Raw genomic sequence first — 20,415 nt, forward strand, 5'->3', positions numbered from 1 at the left:
GATAGGTCACCTGGTCGTAGAAGGAAATGAGATTGGTCAAGCAAGACCTACCCGCAACAAACCTGTGCTGGCTATCCCTTAAGATGTTGGCGTCGGCCAGTCCATTAAGGATGGCCTCCTTAATAAACTTTTCTAAGATCTTCCCCGGGATAGAAGTCAGGCTGATGGGCCTATAGTTAGCCAGATCCACTTTCCTCCCTTTCTTGAAGATAGGCACCACATTGGCCTTCTTCCAGTCTTTGGGCACTACACCAGAGCGCCAAGAGTTTTCAAAGATCCGCGCTAGAGGCTGGGCTATGATGCTCGCCAGCTCCTTGAGTACCCTGGGGTGAAGATTGTCAGGGCCGGCTGACTTGAAGGTATCCAGCTTCTCAAGATGTTCCTTCACAAAGTCAGCATTAATGGAGGGCAGGAGATCACCCTCACCCGGACTTCCCGGCCCTGTAGCGGGCACGGGCGTCCCATGGGGCTGATGAAAGACCGACGCAAAGTACCTATTTAATAGGTTGGCTTTTTCCTGGGCGTCAGTTGTCAGTTGCCCCATCTGGTTCAGCAGGGGTCCAACGTTGCCCCTGCTTTTCCTCCGGCTCCCCACATATCTGAAAAAGGACTTTTTATTGTCCTTGATGCTCAAAGCTAGCTGGAGTTCAGTTGCAGCCTTGGCTTTCCTGGTCTGCTCCCTACAGGACCGGACCAGTGCAGAATAATCCTCCTTGGAGGTGACTCCCATCCTCCATCCTTTGTAGGCCTTTCTTTTTAGCCTCAGGAGGTCTGCTAGGTCCCTGGAGAGCCAGGGGGGCTGCTGTGCCCTCTTGCTGCCTTTCCTCCGAGATGGAATAGACTTAGTTTGTGCATTGAGGATCGCTCCCTTGAGGAGCAACCACTCTTCTTGAACTCCCCTCTCCCTGTGGTCACAGTCCCTTAGGGCCTCACTGACAAGCCTCCTGAGCTTGTCAAAGTCGGCTTTCCTGAAGTCAAGGACTTGCGTGTTGCTGACTGACTTGCCAGCTTTTCGGCGGATGGTGAAGGTGATCAGCTCGTGGTCGCTGTCACCCAGCTTCCCATCGATCACTAGGTCGCCAATTAGGTCATCCCCAGTAGCCAGCACCAGGTCGAGCAGCGCTTTGCCTCTCGTTGGCCCATAGACTTCTTGAGTCAGGTAGAGGTCATCCACGCACGAGAGGAAGCTCTGCGACCGCTCAGATTTTGCTGAGCGATCATCCCACGAGATGTCTGGGTAATTGAAGTCACCCATGACAACCATGGTCCTGGAGCAAGCTGCCTCAGCCAGTTCCTGGGCAAACTCCTGGTCTAGCTCAGGACTTTGGGTGGGAGGTCTGTAATAGACTCCCACCATTGTGTTCCCTGTGCCGTGTACCCCACGGATTTTAACCCAGAGGGTCTCCAGCCGTCCACCCTGGTCGCCAATATTGGCTTGCAGGGACGCGTAGCTTTCCTTAACATAGAGAGCTACACCCCCGCCCCTTTTCTCTACACGATCCCTCCTGTACAGGGTATAGCCATCGATCCCTGTGGTCCAGTCATGGGTGGAGTCCCACCAGGTCTCCGTTATCCCTATGACATCGTAATTGTTTGCACTGAGCAGGAGGATGAGCTCCTCCTGCTTATTCCCCAAGCTCCTGGCATTTGTATACAGGCAAGCAAGTGCCCCCTGGGGGACTCCTTCCTTGCCCACAGATTTTACCAGGGCTGGGGCTGGGGTGGGCTCCCTTGAGTGCCATGATCCACTGGCTTTGCAAGGATTGCTCAGCGGGCCAGCAGTGGCGGTAGTCCCCCCGTCCCCCAGCGGGCTTAGTTTAAAGCCCGGTGGAGCAGGTCAGCCAGTCTGACTGAGAAGAGCCTCCTCCCTAGGGGAGAGAGGTGGAGACCATCTCTTCCCAGCAGCTCGCTGCCTCTCTCACCAAAGAGCGGGCTGTGGTCATGAAAGCCAAAGCCTTCCTGACGACACCAGCGCCGCAGTCTTTGTTTGACCACATAGATCCTCCTGTCCCTTCTCAGCCCATAGCCTGAGACTGGGAGGATCGACGAGAACACCACCTGTGCCCCCAGACCCTTAAGCCCCGCTCTCAAATCCCTGTAGCGCCTCATGACCTGGCTGGGAGTGCTCCGAGCTGTGTCATTGGTGCCCACATGAATAAGGAGCATGGGATAGCGGTCTGTGGGTTTGAGGAGCTTGGGGATCCTCTCCGCAATGTCCCGGATGCGGGCCCCTGGGAAGCAGCAAACTTGCCAGGCTAAGGGGTCAGGGTGGCAGATTGGCCCCTCCGTCCCCCTCAGGAGGGAGTCTCCCACAACAAACACCTTACGTTTTGTCTTGGGGAGAGCAGGGGCGGGAGCTGCAGTTAGGCCCATGTTGCCTGTGGGGGCCGGCAACTCAGCAGGCTCTGCTGGGGCAGCAAGAGGTGCGTACCTGTTGCTCAGTTCTGGTGGGGGAGGGGCCTTGGTGCGGCGGGCACTCAGAGGACAGGACATGGCATGGAGGCTACGAAGATATGCCCATAGTGTTGTCTAGAACAGTAGTGGTTTACACTAGTGAATTCTTATGATGAAGAGATACAATCCATTTTTCAAAAGTTTAAAACAGGAGATTGAGTAAAAACTGACGGCAAGAAAATTGTATATATGATAGCAATTCCTAAGAGTCCATTGCAAAGGATGCATTCTTTTCTACCAGGGCTCTGAAAATGTTTCTTATTTTGGAAAGCTATATATACACACATACCTCTCTCCAAAATAATAAACTTTTAGAGCCCTTGTAGATAAGAATGCATCCTTACATAACAACAGGTCCTTTACAATGGACTCTTAGGAATTTTTTGCTATCATTTGTGTCATGCAGGCAAGATGGAACTAAGAATTTTGGCAAAACTGACAGTAATGATTAATAAGAGTAACCTTCAATATATGAGCAGTCGGTAGCTAAGAAAAGTGGTAGACTGGGAAGAGAAACATACAGAAAACCTACTGACAAGAACAACTTATTATACATGCAGTTCAGCTTCTACTCTCCATCGATTTGTGTAAAATGGATTACCCTACTGTCAGTTTTAAGAGTGAAACAAAGGGTGGATGATGATGGCATATGCAAGAAGCAATTGATTAAAGTGAAAAGTTTATGGAAACAGGATTCAGGGTATGAAAGACAAGATACAAGCTGCAGCAGAGGAAGTAAAACACCTAGTGAGGCCTGAATAACAAGTGGGAGAGGAGGAGGCATGGAGCTAGAGAAAGAAAATATAAATGAATCCCCACCCCACCCCCCAGAGTAACTGGTTAAATGACTGATCAATAGCAATTATCTTTTAGATAATATTATAATCCTTCATGCTCCACCAGCCAGTACCTATCCTTGAGTGTTGTTCCTGTCTCTCTCACCTTTACATCTCTAAGCTCTTCTTCATGCTGACTCTTACACACATTAACCTCCCAATCATAGACCATCTCCTCTGTTGTAGAATATTGTGGGTGGGTGCCTGGAGAGAGGAGATCTTTGCAATGATCTCCATATGTCATAGTACTCAGAATCCCAACACACTAGTGGGTGGACATCACATTTTTACTATATACATGCAGTAGCCACAATGCCTATTCAGAAATCCTGTGGACTCTTAGGAACTTGTGGGAAACTAAGGTCTTTGGCGAGAGGCCCCATGCCTTTACATAATGCATCAGTATGTACCATACCCATTTGAAGCAGCCCTAGCTTCCTAGAAGCCAGTAGTATTGTATTCTTACTTTTCTCTTGGGAAGTAGGCTGCAATACCATTTGTATGGGACATTTGACTTCTTTGGCCATGGAGCTATGCAGAGTTTGCACAGAGGAAAAACAGTTCTGCAGAGATGCATTTCCCTCAGCATTGCAGCTACTTTGCACAACATAATGACCAGGTCTGGGCCTATGAAAAGATAGCATAGGTATTTAACTTGCCCATTTCATATTTAAAGAGCAGGGTTTTTTGAGGTTGCCCTTCCTTTGAGCCCTCTATAACATCCAAGTATTATTTGCACGTCATAAATATTTTAACATTCCAAGAGAGGGTGTAATTGAACTTGGTTAATATGCATTTTATGTTAGAAATTTGACAATTCTAAGGTTTTGGAAGCAGCAAGGCTATTACTTCCCTGAAGCATGTAGTTTATCAGATATAACTAACCATGTTTTACACCCTGTTGCAGCAGTTTATTATTTTTATACCTAAAAACTAGGGCGGTGCAAAGCTTTGGTAGCTGATTCAATTCGGAGGAGATTCAGCCTGATTTGGAGACTGAATCTCGGAATCAGAATCGAATTGGGAGACCAATTAAAAGGTCCAGATCAATTCAAAGCATCTGAACCAATTTGGAAAAGCTTCAAAAAAAGATTCAGCCACTTTGGAGATTCGGCCATAGACTAAACAGGCAGCTGATACCAGCTGGAGGCAGCTGTAAGTCTGTTGGGGTTTGGCGCTGCACACTGTCTGGGAGTTGGGGCAGCTCCAAAAGTCACTTGGAGCCCAGCACCACTCAGCCCCAGCTCTCAGACAGCACACGGTGCCTTGCCAAACCTGCACAATGTGACAGCTGCCACACGGGTGTCAAGCATGGGGGAGGGGGGTGATCCTTGCTGCCCCACGCTCTATGTGTGTGTGTGTGTGTGTGTGTGTGTGTGTGTGTGTGTGTGTGTGGGCTCTTCCATGAGCCCTCAGAGGCCCTGATCACTGCTGCTGCAGCTGGTGCATACGGAGCTTTTTTTTTTTTTAATTTTTAATTTTATTTTTTTTTAAGTGCCAGGAGGCTGGGTCAGGCAGGTCAGCCATAGGGGTTTCTCCCACAGCTTCCCCAACCTGTGGAAAGGCAGGCAAAGCCAGAGGAGCTGTGGGAGAACCTGCAGCCTCCCAGCTGTGCCTGCCTCTCCCTGGCTGATCCAAATCTCTGAATCAGCGCTGAATCTCCAATTCTGATTTGGCCAGATCAAATAGGGACAGTGATTCAAATCAAATCACTGTCCTCTGAAATCTGCCGAATCTGAATCAAGTACTTCCCTATTTGCACAAGCCTACTAAAAACCACTCCAAGAGCGTATTTTAAGCTTTATTTCTTAAAAGATTGTAGCTTCCCCACCACAAGAATGCTATTATTTTATATCTATATTCCAGCAAAACTCAGAGGCTTTGTTATAAAGATCTGTAATTGAAAATACCACCCAGTCTTCCTTCTGAAGCTGTGCCAGAAAACAATTCAAAATGGGCCAGACAGAGAAGACAAGTGGGAGTAGGACTGCAGCCTAAGTCAGGGGTATCAAACTCAAGGCTCAAAGGCCAAATTTACCCCATGGAGCCATGTCATCTTGAGAGCTTCTAGGAGGACCAGGAATTTGGGAGCAGGATGTGCAAGGCAGAACCAACCACCAAATTTCCAGGTACAGAGCCCTGTTAGGGATAAGTGTTGTTGGGCAACAATGATTGTTTGCATTAACTTGCCACTCATCCCACTTTCACTGTTATGTCCGAATCTCCCACAGCCGACAGAGTGAGGCAAGTTTGACATCCCTGGTCTGAGTGGTAAGGCGTTCACCTGGGGTGCAGCAGACCTGGATTCTGGCCCTGTTCCAAGGACTTTTTCTACGTTACATGTATACGAGACTCTTCCATGCAAAGGTCAGATCCAGTCCTGGATGGAAGGACAAGAACACCTTTTGTCACCTGAGTTTCCTACCCACTAGGACTGAATCTGACTCCCTTTTGTGCCCCCTCTCCGCCAAAGAATTAGGTGAGTAAATTGAGTGATGCTGCATTTAATATTTGGGCACCTAAGTCTTTTATAGATTTTCTCCCCAAAGTCTAGGAGTAGGATCCAGAACTGCTATATAAACACATTTTTGCAGCGAGACCTGTCTTCCTCCTATCCATCCTCCCATGGCTCCAACAGCAGGACTACACCATTTGTAAACAATCTCACAGCAACCATGGGACAAGCTGTTCTTACAAGCTTTTCTTTTAGGACTATTCTAAATGCACAGATCAAGAATAGTTGCCATAGATGAGCTTCTGGCATCGTTTCACTACCCCCAGAAATGAAAAGGATTTTTCAGGAGTGATTCTGAGCCCAGACAAATGATGCAGATGTCTCTGTTCTACCATTTTCCCAACACAAATCACAAACAAAGTCATCCACAGGTTCAAAACTACATCAGGAATATAATCAATATTGAAATTAATTCTTTTCCTAGTTTGGTCCCTTCCAGGGGCTTCTCTCCTGTATCAGTGCTTCTGAAATAAAGGAGACACGAAGAATACCCACATGATGATAACAGGGAAAATGAAGGAGAGGAAACAGACAGCCAGTATCCAGTCGTCTTCTTCTCTTTCTTCTGCAGCTGGTGTACTTTAATGAGAAGATGTGCTTACCCCACTCCCTACCCAACTGTTACACTTGCTGCGTTTCTTCCTGGGTAAAGACCAAGCAGGGATACAATAAGGGGAGGAAGGTGTTGCACCCGATTTGGCCGCTGTACTGAAAGCACCTCAGCTGGTAATATGTCTATCTGCACCTCAGCTGTCTACAATGAGGGTAGCCATGAACAGTTAGGCAGGCTAGGGACAGACATTCAAAAAGCCTGAGTCTGAATTGATTCAATCTTTGCAGGTTAATTGAACCTGGCTAGGCTAAATGAGTTTAAACTGCACAGATATCCCAGAAATGCAGGCACATTCCAGCAGTGGTTCAGGAAAGAAGTCAGGGGGCACTAGAGCTGCCCTCCCTTCCCTTCTACAGCGCTGAGCTAAAGGGGGTATGGCCAGGCCCCGGCAGGGTTCCCCTCCCCCCCACCCCCGCCTTCTGACCAGCCTAGCAGAAAATTGATAAGACAGTGTTTATCATCCTCACTCAGTGTTTATCACCCCATTAAGAAAACAGAGGGACATTACCACCTACCTGTTGATTCTGCCTTTGTCCCAACTTCCACAGCACAGACTGTAGCCAGCATGTGGTCTACTAGCTAATGCTGAAAGGTATAAGGCAAAGGGGACAGGGCAATCCCTGCTTAGCAGGGAGTAGCAAAGCAAGGCAGATACCTGCAGTCTAAACCGAAATCCAGACAGGGAGAAGAGGGAAGGGGCAGCCCTGCTGTGGAGCAGAGAGCCCCACCCAGCCCAGAGAGCATGCCAGGATGCTGGGGGAGTCTTGTTTATCTTAAAAAAGCAAGGGGTCTGGGACAAATATTGCATAAACAGATGCAACCCAAATCAGTTAAGTCTGATACTACATTCAACCAGGTTTCTCTCAAACCAGTTTCAGCCATTTTCAGACTGGTTTGTGTGTAACTTCTGTCCCTAACCTTAAGCATCAGTTAAAGCTATGAGTAACTGAAACCAGGATCTTGTCATAGGCTGTGCCAGATGTTCTAAACTATAAGCATGTCTGCTAGGTTCACCTGGCATACCATTTTGAAGTTATTCTTTCCCCAATCTCTTTTTTTTTTTTTTGTAAAAGTAGAGAAGGGACAAATGAGTAGTTACACTTTAAATCCAACCCAGATCAGTAGTGACCAAGGGCTGTCATGGTCTTTTGTTGCCACAGTAAAATCAAATGATGTTCTCATTTCTCAAGCTATGTTTTACTACTCACTTTGCCTAGTACTTTCAACTCCTCCCACACAATGTTAGGAACAAAATAAAATCAGTGCTAGCTTGAGGATAATATTTTGACATAGAAATTGTTAGGACAGATGCATGTAAACAAAACTAGAATCCCATCAGCTCAATACACATAGTTATAAAGGCTGCTTGCAGATGTGGTGAAAAAAAGCCTGGTGTTTTACTTTAACCTCAACACTCCCACACCGAGCTCAGAGCATGCCTAGAAGAGACAGCATGTTAGCTGCACCCAGCTTTCTCAATATCTGTATAGATCAGGCACTGTAGTGGGGCTTTTTTGGTGCTTTTATCCAATAGTTGATTGAATCAGCTTTAGTTAAAAGCGTCAAAAAGACCCGCTGAAGTATGCAGACACTGCAGAGTCGGGTCAAAGTAACGTGCTGCTTCTTCCAGTAAAACGTGGGGGAGAATTTTCTACATCTGTCAGCACCTATAATCTTCACATTAGGGTGAGAAACATGCTTCATTTAAGCAACTAAAAACTATCTTCAAGGATCATCAGGGAGCCATGACAGGAGCATGTAGCAGGTTGAAGACAACAACAAATTGTCTCTAGGGGCAACCTTGACGGGAATGTAAATGAGCATATTAAGAATTCTTTCTGTCAGAAAGAAAGAAAAATTGAAGTTAGCAAATCTCATCAGGGTTACTATTTACAATCTAAGGGCACCTATACATGAGCAGCGAGGCTGCTCCAACACACTCTAATTACAGCACATTGGAGCAAGCTTTATTATTCAAGTCTGCTGGAGCGTGGTAATTATGTATCAGTGTCCCCACGCTTAAAAATGGCAGTGAGGGTGCTTTAACTACAACCTGTTCAATAAGCTTTATTTAACACACCCCTGCCACCACTTTTAAACATGGGAACGTGATACACAAGACACTCTGGGCACTTTCATTAGAGCAGTTCTCAGAGCCTCTAATTAAAGTGCTCCCTCCCCACAACTCCTGGAGCATGTGTATAAATGCCCTAAAGTACCCAAAGAAGTGTCAGAAATCAAGGCCAATCCAGCTTTTTTTCAGTTGAGGGAGAAAAAGACTAGGTAAGAAGACCACGCAATTGATACTTTTAGGCACATCATTTACACACAATGTGCATACTTCCTTTCTACTATGCTCCTCACTGAGCCTGGGAAACAGCACTTCTCCAAGCAACATTAAATGTCCCAGTGCATCTTCAAAAGCATTAGAAATAAGACATACTTTGGGTGCAGGAGGAAAAGGCAATAGTGTCATACCATAATTCTGGGGTGAACTATGCTAGGCTGTCTTTCTTCACCAGATCCTTATTCATTGGTGAGAATGATAAGCCTCTAGCTAAATTATGAGGAACAACGTGACATCAAAGCATTAGTGGCCAAAGTCTTCCATCTTCTTCAACTTCCCTTGTTTTGATGGCCACATAGGACAGTGCTCTCCCTCTCACTGAAATCAATGGCAAATGAATTACAAATTCAGGGGTGTAGGTTGTAGCCATGTTGGTCTAAGGACATAGGCAGACAAGGTTCTTTGGGTGAATCTGATATCTTTTATTAGACCAACTTAAATAGTTGGAAAACAATTTCAGAGCCCTTTAGTAAACTGTATTATTCAGGACAAAGGCAACATTCTAAACTTGGTCATAAAAGTAATTTCTTACAAAAACAGATTTAAGCTGTTTCCCATCTGAGTGAAAAAAAAATATAAGAAAACACTTTAAACCATGAGCTATCAAACCTGGCTTTATTTTTCCCTAAGCAAAGAAAGAAGTCTGTTCTCTCAACATTCTTTTTAGAGATCCTCAGATTCTGAAAGGAGCCTTGGTCATTTCCTTGCTCACATATAATTCACATAAAATAAGTAATCACTTTTTGCCCGATAACTTTTGTAATGTTTGTTCCTTATAAATCAACCCACATTCATAAATGCATCATTCCCTGGGACCTTCCTCAACTGGTATAAATCTCACTGTTCTTTTGAGGTTAAAAGAAGCTGATGTATCAAACTTACCAGTACACAACTCAGACATGATTGAAGACCACATACAAGATACATATTCCAATGGAGGGCAGTCACTAGTGGGAATGGATTCATGCATTGCATGCAAACCTGCAACGTGCTTGCAAGCTGGAAGCTGGACTGTACATGCAATTACATGAGCAGATTTACAAGTCACTGTGCTGGGAGGACATAATTAAAGGAAATGAAGAGTAAGTTGACTCATTCCTTGTTTTTCAAATCTTTTTGTCTTCACTAGAACAGCAGTGAATGAGTGATTTAATAGGAGTGGCCATGTTGTGCACCCCTACACTTGGGCTCAACTTTTCTTTATTCCACAGCATTTACAGGAGATCATGTTCTGAGTACCTTTTGAATAACCTCAAATCCTATACAAGGTAAGCACTTATAGCTGGATCCAAAAAGGATAGCATACCAATGTCCAAGATTGCCACCCTCAAAAACCCCATTCAACTGCTGCCTTTTTTAGGCACTTCAGGATTTGATACCTAGAAGTATCTCAGTCATGATAGTGTTGAACAGCCAGATACATAATGCACCGTCAAGCCCATCATAGTCCACGAATGGAACACTCTATCTATCTTCTGCATAGGGACCAATATGATAAGCATGGGTGCAGTACAGGTCTGTACAGAAGCAGCACTAGGTGGAAGAGCCATGACTTATCTAGCCAAAGGAATTTAAACCCGTATCTTCCACATCCCAGGAGGGTGCTGTACCCCCCAAGCTATCAGCTAGGTAAAGACACTCTCAATTTGTCCTTTGTTCATTGCAGGAAATAAGAAAAAAGACAAAAACCAAGACTGTCTATGACTTTCTTACCTAGTTTTCAGGATGCATGCTTTGAATTTAGGAGCAAAGACTGGAATGTTTTCAAATATTGAATGTAAATCCCCTGCCTGTCTATTGACACCATTTCACAATAAGCAAAAGCAGGGACTGGAACCCAAACTTCTTCAGGCCAAGTGAAATGTACTAACCCCTAGGGTGTGGAGTCTTGCCTTCTCTGGCCTAGCGAAGCTTTGATTTTTCTATACAAAATAGAAGCCCTTCCAAAAGTGCTCAACATCCACAGCTAGGACAACAATCACTGCTAGCTGTTGAACATTTTGATATCTGGCTTTCAGCATATATTCATTACATATCATATATTATTACATTATATACATTATTAGAAAGAAATATTCTTTTTATTCAGTACCCTGCTTCTGGCACCTGCACGTATCAACTTCAGAATAAAGTGACAAGGTCCAGCAAAGAGATTTTTTCCTTCCTCTCTCATCCCACTAGCAGGATTGGTGGGTGGACAGCTGATGAGGTGCAGAGTGTGTGTGGGATTCCCATAGGGCATACAAAATGTGAGGGTTGTCAGGAATTATTTACTTTGTTTTAAGGCCAGTTCTACAGAAAGCCTGGATCCCTCAAGTTTATGTATGAAAAAACGCCAGACTTTTACTTTAGGTCAAAATATTTTTTCCCTACAAGAGGTGGGAAAGGTCCCCCAGAAAATTGCACCAAAAATAGAACAAACAAACAAGAAAACCCGATAGAACTTATTACTGAAAATTTCAACTTTTTGTAAAAGAACAAAAGCCAAGATTTTAGTTTAAGGGCACTTTCCCCTTCAAAAACATAAAAGTGCTTTGAAGAAAACAGATGATTTCTGTGAAAATTGTTTTGTTGTAAAAACTGTTTTAGTTGAAAACTATCAATGGAAAACAATTCAAACAGGCTTAATTCTTTATTCAAGACCACGGCTCAAAAAAATCAACCCCCCCCCCCCAAAACAAGTCTCTCCTCTCCCCACTAAAAAACACCAATGTTATATTTCCTTATTCTAGAACAGGACCTCACATAACTGGATTTGGATTGATACGCATAAGTAATGAGGTTGCAGTGGCTCAGATGAAAATGGAGAGCAGGGTGCAATCTATTTCTATAAAAATGTGCAACCAAGAAATCAACTAGAAGCCAGATTATGTAAACTGTTAACATCTGCTGTACATTGGCAAGGACAAATCATTAATTAATATTATTATTAATGCATTGCCAAAGATCTGAAAATGTGGCTAGTGCACAATACTAGCTGTGGAGTTTTTATTTTTTATTTTACAAACAATAAATTAAATCAGTTAAGCCACTTTTGATCATAAATTTGATCAAAAACATATGAAAGCATAAAAATATCCCTTGTTTTGGTGTTTTACAAGGCAAAAGGCTTAACAGTTTTAAACTGATGTTTATAGAAAAGCAAAAATAAAGTTTCATCTGGGCTAACAATTGAAAAGCATATTTCAGACAGATGTTATCTCCAGCTGCCGAGATCTAATATTAAATGCTGAAAAATGGGGCTTACAATGAAACAAGCTAACAAGCTCTTCCAGCATCACAGGAACACCTAATCTGTTTAGAGTAGAGATATTAATTATCAGAGGAAGTACTGTATGGACCCAATTCTATTCCCACTACCAGTGCTTAATTTATAAGCTAGTATAAATGCCTGTTTATATAAAAAGCAATATAATAGCCAGCTGTGGATATTGGACTTGTTCTTAAAAAACAACAACACAGATATGAGGAATGTATCAGTTTCCCAATGCCTGAAGAAGGGTGTTTCTGCCTTGCAAAGAACTTTTTTCCAACTATTTAGTTGGTCTAATAAGAGATACCACATTCATCCAAAGAACCTCGCCTGCCTATTAGGGCTGTGCGAAATTTTGGCAGCTGTTTTGTTTCGACATCGTTTCGACTCATTTCAAGGTCAAAACAGCAAAACTGAAATGAAACAAAGGGCTTCGAAATAGCCTCGAAACAAAATGAGGCTAATTAACACATTTCAACCATAGCATTGGGGATGGGAAGTCAGCCCAGCTGGGCCGATTCCCTGCTCCCCACCTGATCTAGCTTGGGGGTGATGGGGAGTCAGCCCAGCTGGGCCGACTCCCCGTCCCCCACCCGATCCAGTGAAATATCGAAACAGAGTCAAAACAGCATCACTGTTTCGATGAAGCAAAACAGAACAGCCATTTCAAATCTAAATGAAATTTGATACGAAATGCTGTTCTGTCGAAACCTTGAAACTCAAGGTGAAATGGAACAGTGCCATTTCACACAGCCCTACTGCCTATATCCTTAAAGCAACACCAACAGCCCTGCAAGAATGCATCAAATCACTTACCAGGTGAATAAATGTGATGCACTCTGAATGAAATAAGTATTGCCCTAAATAAAAATAAATAAATAAAATAAAATCATCTAAGCTATCATTAATTGATTCATTTTATTATACTTGGGAAGCTGTTATCTTTTTTTAAAATCAGTGAGCCCATCCTACTTCCTTATGCTGTAGGTCCACTCTGATACTTAGAATATCTCATGTCTATTATAATGAATCTTTAAAATGTTTCTGACTTGATAAAATACATTGTTGCTAACATGTATAGCTCATATAATCTCTTCTGAATAATGAGTTCTTGTACATTTAATCAGATACAGTCTGAATCAAATGTTCTGTGTATATAACATACCAGTATTATTTTCATGTTTTCAGTTGGGCTTAGCCTGGAAGGTACAATTTTGGCTCTGTGGAATGGGAACCTTACCTATTCAGTGGGGCCAGAGTTTCACTTCTAAATTTTGAGTACCCATTACCCTTAGAGTCCCAAAATTTTGACTTCATATCATGATGCAGGATGTCAAAGATGCACAAATTACTTTTCAAGGTACTGCCCTTGTCTTTTCATCTTTGAAAATTGGCATAATAATTAGGTATGACAACAGTCAGCAGTTTTGTGCAAATAGAAATTGATGACAACTCAAACTTTATCAAGAAAGATCCAAAGCTATACTGAATATCAGAAAGACTTAAGAAACAAACACTGTTTAAGAGGCCTCATTGGAAGGCCACATATAGCAAATTGGGAAGTCACAGGATTTTAAAGCCTTATTTAGAGTACTTCACTATCTATACAACTGCTATTAGGTTCCTCCTCTGGCTCCAGCAGCCTCAAACTCATTAATAGGATAATTATTATACATGATACTGAAGACCATGAACTATGCACTTCACAGAACCTATCTCCCAGAAGGAATTAGAATTTTGTCCTGTACCTTCAAGCTGTACATTCTCCGAGTCCCAACATTAGGCATACCATACACACACATGCCTATTCTTCCCCCCCCCATACATGTGTGCACACATGCATACACCCACACATTTTTTTTTTAAGTTGATACCAGTCTTAAAATCAGAAGGTATGTAAGGAATAGGTCTGTGTGAAATTTTGTCAGCTGTTCTGTTTCAATGCTGTTTTGAGCTCAAAACAGTGAAATCAAAATGAAAGGCTTTGAAACAGCCTCAAGACAAAGCAAGGGCAGTCAAAACATTTACAAAGTTTTGAAATGTTTTGAGTTTTGAAGTTGAAGCTGAAGCTGGACTTGCCTGCAGGGAAACAGAAAGTAAGGAGATATTGACTGATATTGACTGTGTAGCTGGCCAGTAGTCCTGTATGAAGTGGCTAGTATCACTTTGGATTTGGCTGATTTGGGGGACAGCAATTTGATTTGGGACAGTGATTCAAATCACCAAATTGATTCACACAGGCCCATCCCCTGCCCACTCTCCCAGCCCTGGCAATGGCTGCCCCGCCCACCCTAGCTCCCAGCACTTTGGGGAAAACAAGCCCCTACTTATTGCCTCCTGCTGGGTTGGAGGGGGTGATCCCCACTACCCCATGCCATATGAGGGACTGCCACGAGCCCTCTGAACCCCCCCCAGTGTCCCAGTCCCCCCATAGCTGCCCCACCCACCCCAGCTCCAGCTCTCCTGGGTCTGGGGGGGACCCAGGGTCCCTCTGTGGCCAATCAGCAAGCCAGGGCAGGGGGCCCTGCACCCTTGGTGGTGGACCCAGAAGTAGGTTGCATTCAGATGCGCAGGCACATGCAGTTTGTGGCACCAAAAACCTCTTTGTGGCATAACAAATTTGCAGCTGGGAGCATGGGGGGGGGGAAGAGGGGGTGGAATTTCTTGGTAGCAAGAACCTCCCCCCCTCCCCCCCCGGAAATAAAAGTGGCACAAAGTGCATGAAAATGGCAAGCACTGGGACAAATACAGAGACACGCACTTTGAAGAGTCCCCACACTGAGGTACACTATGCCCAGGCTGACTGGGGCACACCATGACTGAAGACAGGGGAGCAGGCAGCCCTGGGAGGGTGCACCCTGTCTCAATGTGCCTCAGCATGGGGGCTCCCCACATGAAGACACACTAAGAAGCATGCCTCAAGATGGGGGAGCAGGCGGCCATTGGCTGATGCTCCTCCGGCTCCACATGCCTCAGTGTGTGGGCTCTGCAGCATGTTGAAATGGGGAGCAGGCAGCCCTGGGTGATCCACATGGTGCTTCCTGGATGACTCTGGCACATGGTACCTCAGTGCAGGAGCTACCTGCTGGCTAGTCCCATGCTGAGGCACCACTAGTCACCACTCCCTGTTCCCCCTGCAGCCACAACACATGGAGCTCAGCCAGGAGCTGGGAGGAGCTGGGCACAACCTGCAACAAAGGGCACATGCAGGGGCATGCACTGTGGCATAAAGTAGTGGCACAAATTTGTGCCACCATTGTTGGTGCTGCTTAAAGCATATGTCCCTGCTCATCTGCACAAGCCCTTATGTGATAAGATACCTAGCAGAAGTCTCAGGTCTAAGTATGGTGTCTAGGTTGTCCAGGTAAAGCACAGGAAAACTGAGTTGCATCTAATGGGCTCAATAAAACCAGCAAACTGAGCAGAGAGATGCCTCATGGTGCATCTTACACAGTTGAAAACATGGCTTGGGTGGAAAGCTGAATTAATGCAACTGTATTCATTCTGATACCCAAACTAGATCAAGTGTCTCAGTATGGCACTGTATTGTGCAGTGTGAATATAGTCTTAACTAGTAATTAACAAATATTGAAAATAAGAGTGCCCCTCAAAAAATGAGTTACCATCTCTGCTTAAATCCAAGATGAGGTCCCGCCCACGCCCAACTCCCCCTCCCCCCAATTCAACATGTGGAAGAGGCCCTTCATCCTGGATTCAAATACAAGGTGGAGGGCAAGGGGAGAGGGCAGATGGCTGCTGCACCTACAACTTTGGCCCCAAGCCTGGGTGAGGGCCAGAGTTAGAGCCACAGCAGCTGCCTGCCCCCACTACCACATGTTCCCTTACTGTTGCTTTCTCTGCTGTAGCAGTGGAAGGGATTAATTTAAGATGACCCTTCTATAATTAGATTTTATACATGGAAAATTATAACAAATTTATAATTTTTCCATATATGGAATCTAATTATTGGGGATTCATCTTAAATTTGAAATCATCTTGGATTCAGGTAAACACTGTAGGTACCTAACTATTGGCTGCTATCCATTCCCCCTTGGCTTCTCAGCCACAAACCTTCTGACTAAGTGAGATCAGCCTCCTTCACAGAAAACAGAATGAGAGAAATTTACCTGTTGCAAATTAAACCCACTTGGCCCGCGATTAGGCTTGTAAAATACTACCCTCACTCTCAGGATACTAATCTTCATCCTTAAAAAAAAAAATCTTGGCCCATCTGTCTTTTATGCAAATCAGGCATGTTCTATGGAGACCTACAGGTGCCTATAGATGTGCGGGGATGCTGCTTCAATGCACTGTAATTACAGTGCATCAGAGCAGACTTAATTAACTGAGTCTGCTTGAGTGTCCTATTTAGCATGCTCCAGCATCCCCCACATCTCATGTATTCATTGTCCCTGCACTTCAAAATAGTGGCGCTTTAACTAAAGCTCATTGAACAAGACAAATAACCAGCTGTCAGCTGGGGCAGCAGCTATTTTTGTTCCCTTGTGTGTCCCTTGTTCCCACAAAGACAGTACTTGGGGTTCTTGCCCCAATCACCTCTCCCTCCTCCCCCCCCTGCAATTACATTGCTGTCCATGAACATAACACCTTGCACACATATGGCTGCCTATCAAAATCTAGCAGGTCCAGATGTAAGAATAGGTCTCAAGTAGAGACATAATAGTAGAGGAGAAAAAACAGAAGGAGCAGGCAAGACAGATGATGAGCAAGGGTGATAATCATAAAGCCATGAACTCAATAAGTGTCGTGTAACAGGAGTAACTCGCCAGCCTGGTCTCTGCCTCCAGTCCTCCCTTGTCTCTGGGCCACCTGCCCACATCACTCTCCTGCCATGCTTTGATGTAAAAAATGTCCAGTTGTTATTCAAGCAGGAGGCTACCCATTTTCTTGACCTCTTGTTCACCAGGGTCTTAGTACATACTCTGACCTCCCCTTACACATGTCCCATGCCTCGCAGATGAGATCTTCAGTCACGGGCAACTGGTGCCACCTGAGTTACAGGGGGCACATAATCCCCAGCAACCATTTAGCAAGTGAGGGGGGTCCCCCCGAAGCCAACTGGGGGGGAAGGGGGGTTCCCCCATGGCCAATCTCGCCAACTGGCAAGAAGCACCAGTGGCACTCCCTGAAGTTCCAGTGGCGTTTCACTTGGTGCCCCCACTCCCCGGCCAGTGCTCACAGGGAAGGGCACCTGCACTCCCACCTGCCCCCCCCCATCACCAAAGCGTGGAGTACTGCCTGTCAGGGGGTCCCCTACACGTTGTTACCTCTCAGCTCTGTGTTCTTGGGGAACCCTGGCACAGTACACAGCCTGTCTGACTCACAAAGAACTCTCCCCCTCCCCACCTCTGCCTGAACAAGAACCGATTAGAGGAAGAACTTACAAAAGACAGGGAAGATGCAGTGGGAGATGCACCTGAAGCCTTCCAGACAAGGGTGATAAGAGTGAAGCAATTCCCCTCGTCTCATTTGCATCTGAGATACAACCAGATGACAACTCATTTAAATGGGAGATGGAACAGGCATGCACCTTCATTGGCATTCAGGATGGAGAACAGAGATTCCAAGGTGAGGACTGCGCTGAATTCTGGGATTAGAAAAGCAGGGGAGCACCGCATGATAGGGAATCCTTGCTCCAAATGGTATCCAAAACACTGAATCTTCCTGTCTGTATTGTGAGCTCCCTCAGAGTAATGCCACCCATAGCCTGGAGTGATCAGTTCCTATTATCCAGCATGAGCCATCATTTACCCCTAAACAAACCTAGTGTTCTGCCTTGAGCCATTGTTAGTTCTATACAAAAACCCCTACCCAAGCTCAAGTTTCTGTCCTGGTGCTTGGATCCAAAGCTGCACCAGTTCCACTCCTTTTCTGCCTGCAATCCCTCCATTAATCATGCTCAGAATCCTGCCTTTCTACCAGCTCCAACAACACCTGGGAACCCCAACTAGTTCAAGTTTCACTGAGTGGTGAGGCCTTGACTGTCTCTCTGACTTCATGAATTTGACTTCAGTTCTCTTACTCCAGGCACAGCTTTCTAAACCTCATTTTTGCTAATCAAACTAGAGCTAGACTTCCCCAAAAACCTAACTGAAACTATATAATATTGTAACTGTTTATTTGTCTCTCTCTTGTATGGCTATTATTACTGGTATCACCATAAGTTCATATACCTGGCAATAAATAACTTTTTATTGTCAAGCTGGTTACTATACATTCTCTCTGAACCTCACCTACTCTTTCTTCCCCTTGACCTTCCCATTTGCTCTGCAGCAACACTTCTTTTACCTAAGCCAAAGATCCCTGTAATGCCTGAAACCACAGTGGGGTCTGCTCATCAAGGGGGTTACTACTAGGACCATTGTGACAAGAGATTGTGATGTGCGCATGAGGGTATCAGCTGAGAGTGCTGATCGGACCCAGCCTCCTCAAATGTACTCTGTTAGCATGTGTATTTAACTGCATTTATTATTGTCCTGCTGAAATAAGGGATGAACTGAGTTCAAGGCACATGAGGGTGTCAGCCTATCAGTGCTGAATAGTCTGGCCTGATTCTGATGTGCTCTGTTAACCCAGGTGCTTGTGTCTGACTGAATTTTATTGTTGCCCTGATGAACTGAGTTCAAGGCATATGAGGGTGTTAGCCTGTCAATGCTAAATAACCTGGCCCAAGCATATCACGTGCGTGCATGTGTGTGCGTGCACGTGTGTGTGCATGCGCCTGCATGTGACTGATTCAGTGGTTGGAGGAACCCAGCCCCATTGAAACTAAGTCCTGCAAGATAGCTCCATTGGTAGTAAGGCCTTGCAAAAGGGAGAGATACAGCTCCATATAGAAACACAAGTAACACAAGCAGCACATTGATAGAATTACAGAGACCCCCAGAAATATAACCCTAATAAATGAGCACATCGCAAAGTGATGGGCAAATCTGGTAACAGCGTTGCCACTGTCTCCAGTTCTTACTCATCCTCTGGCTTGTGGCTCAGCCAGACTGAGTCCTCTGTTAGGACTCTTGCACACTGGCTTCACAGGCCACACTCATAACACCCCCCCCACACACACACACACACAAGGGCGTCTAACATTCCACACTCTCTCACAGGGTCTCCCTCATCCATCACCCAGTCTACTGCCCTGCTCCCCTTTGGAGCAGCTCCCCTAAGCCATCAGACTTTGCTGCTTCCACTCCGTGTCTGACCAGCATACAGCCTTTTGGGCATTTCCCACTACCCTCATCTGCACTGGGGTAGGTATTTCTTCAAACAGGGGGCTAACTCCACCCCTCACTGGGCCTCCTTCCACCAGACTCACTCCCTCTCAGGGCCTCTATGCTCACCCATTCTCAGGGCCTCCAAGGTCCCTTGTCCCTACTCTGGAGCCTCCTACTTGGCTCCTACTATGCTCTCAGGCTTTACCCATCTGCCTAGGTAGGCCCCAGACCCCTCCTCCAGGCTGGGCTATGCCTCAGAGCTCCTAACAAGCCTGGGCTCCCCTGTGCAGCTCCAGTTCCACCAGTGGTGTGGGGCTGGGATTAGGAGGTGCCCCATACTCACCTTTCACTGGGGAGGTAACTGGTCTGGCATTTTCTGGGGGCTACCATGCTACCAGGAGCCCCCCTCCCGGCCACCCATCCCCAGCAAGGTACAGTTTTAGGTCTTACCCAGGACCGGGAGCCTCCAAGCCATCCCCCTAGCTCCTGCCCTTACCTCCAGAAGTTTCATGAGTGGCAGCTCAACCAGCTGATGATGCTGCCTCTTGTGCAACCAGCAACTTACATGGCTGGCCTGTGTTTGAAAATGGCCGCCCCCAACAGCCACCTGGCCACTCGCTGCTCCAACCCTTAAAGTGGCAGGCACTTGCCCCTTTTGATGGTATTCTGATTGCTATAACCAGGGTAAGCATTCTAAAGGAAATGCTTCATGCAGCTAAAAAGCTGATACAAGCCAAAAATATGATGAAGCTGGGTCAACATTATAAGGGACCCTTCTTTTTTTCCCAGCAGAATCCAAGTGACAGAGTTCAAATCTGGATGTGCTTTATCTATGAGTGAGGTAAACACAGAAGTCAGTAAGGGTTCCTCAGTGAAGTTAGCATAAATACAAAGCATGCCTTCCCATGGAGTGGGCTTTCTTGTAAGACCAGTAAAACAACAAACAGATCTGAGAAAAATAACAAGAAATAAAATATTTTGTGTTCTAATCAGTTGTGAATGTTTATCTAGTAAATACATTGTTCAAGTGCCTGGGCTAACCAGATTGATTTCATTTTAAAATTATCCTACATAGATTGCATCCCAGGGCAGACAGGTTTTCTTACAAGGCATGACATGTCATTTTCCTGGCTGCACAACAGAGCTTTCAAACGGTGCTTTG

This window comes from Alligator mississippiensis, chromosome 1, assembly GCF_030867095.1.
Source record: "Alligator mississippiensis isolate rAllMis1 chromosome 1, rAllMis1, whole genome shotgun sequence".
Classification (NCBI taxonomy): Eukaryota; Metazoa; Chordata; order Crocodylia; family Alligatoridae; genus Alligator; species Alligator mississippiensis.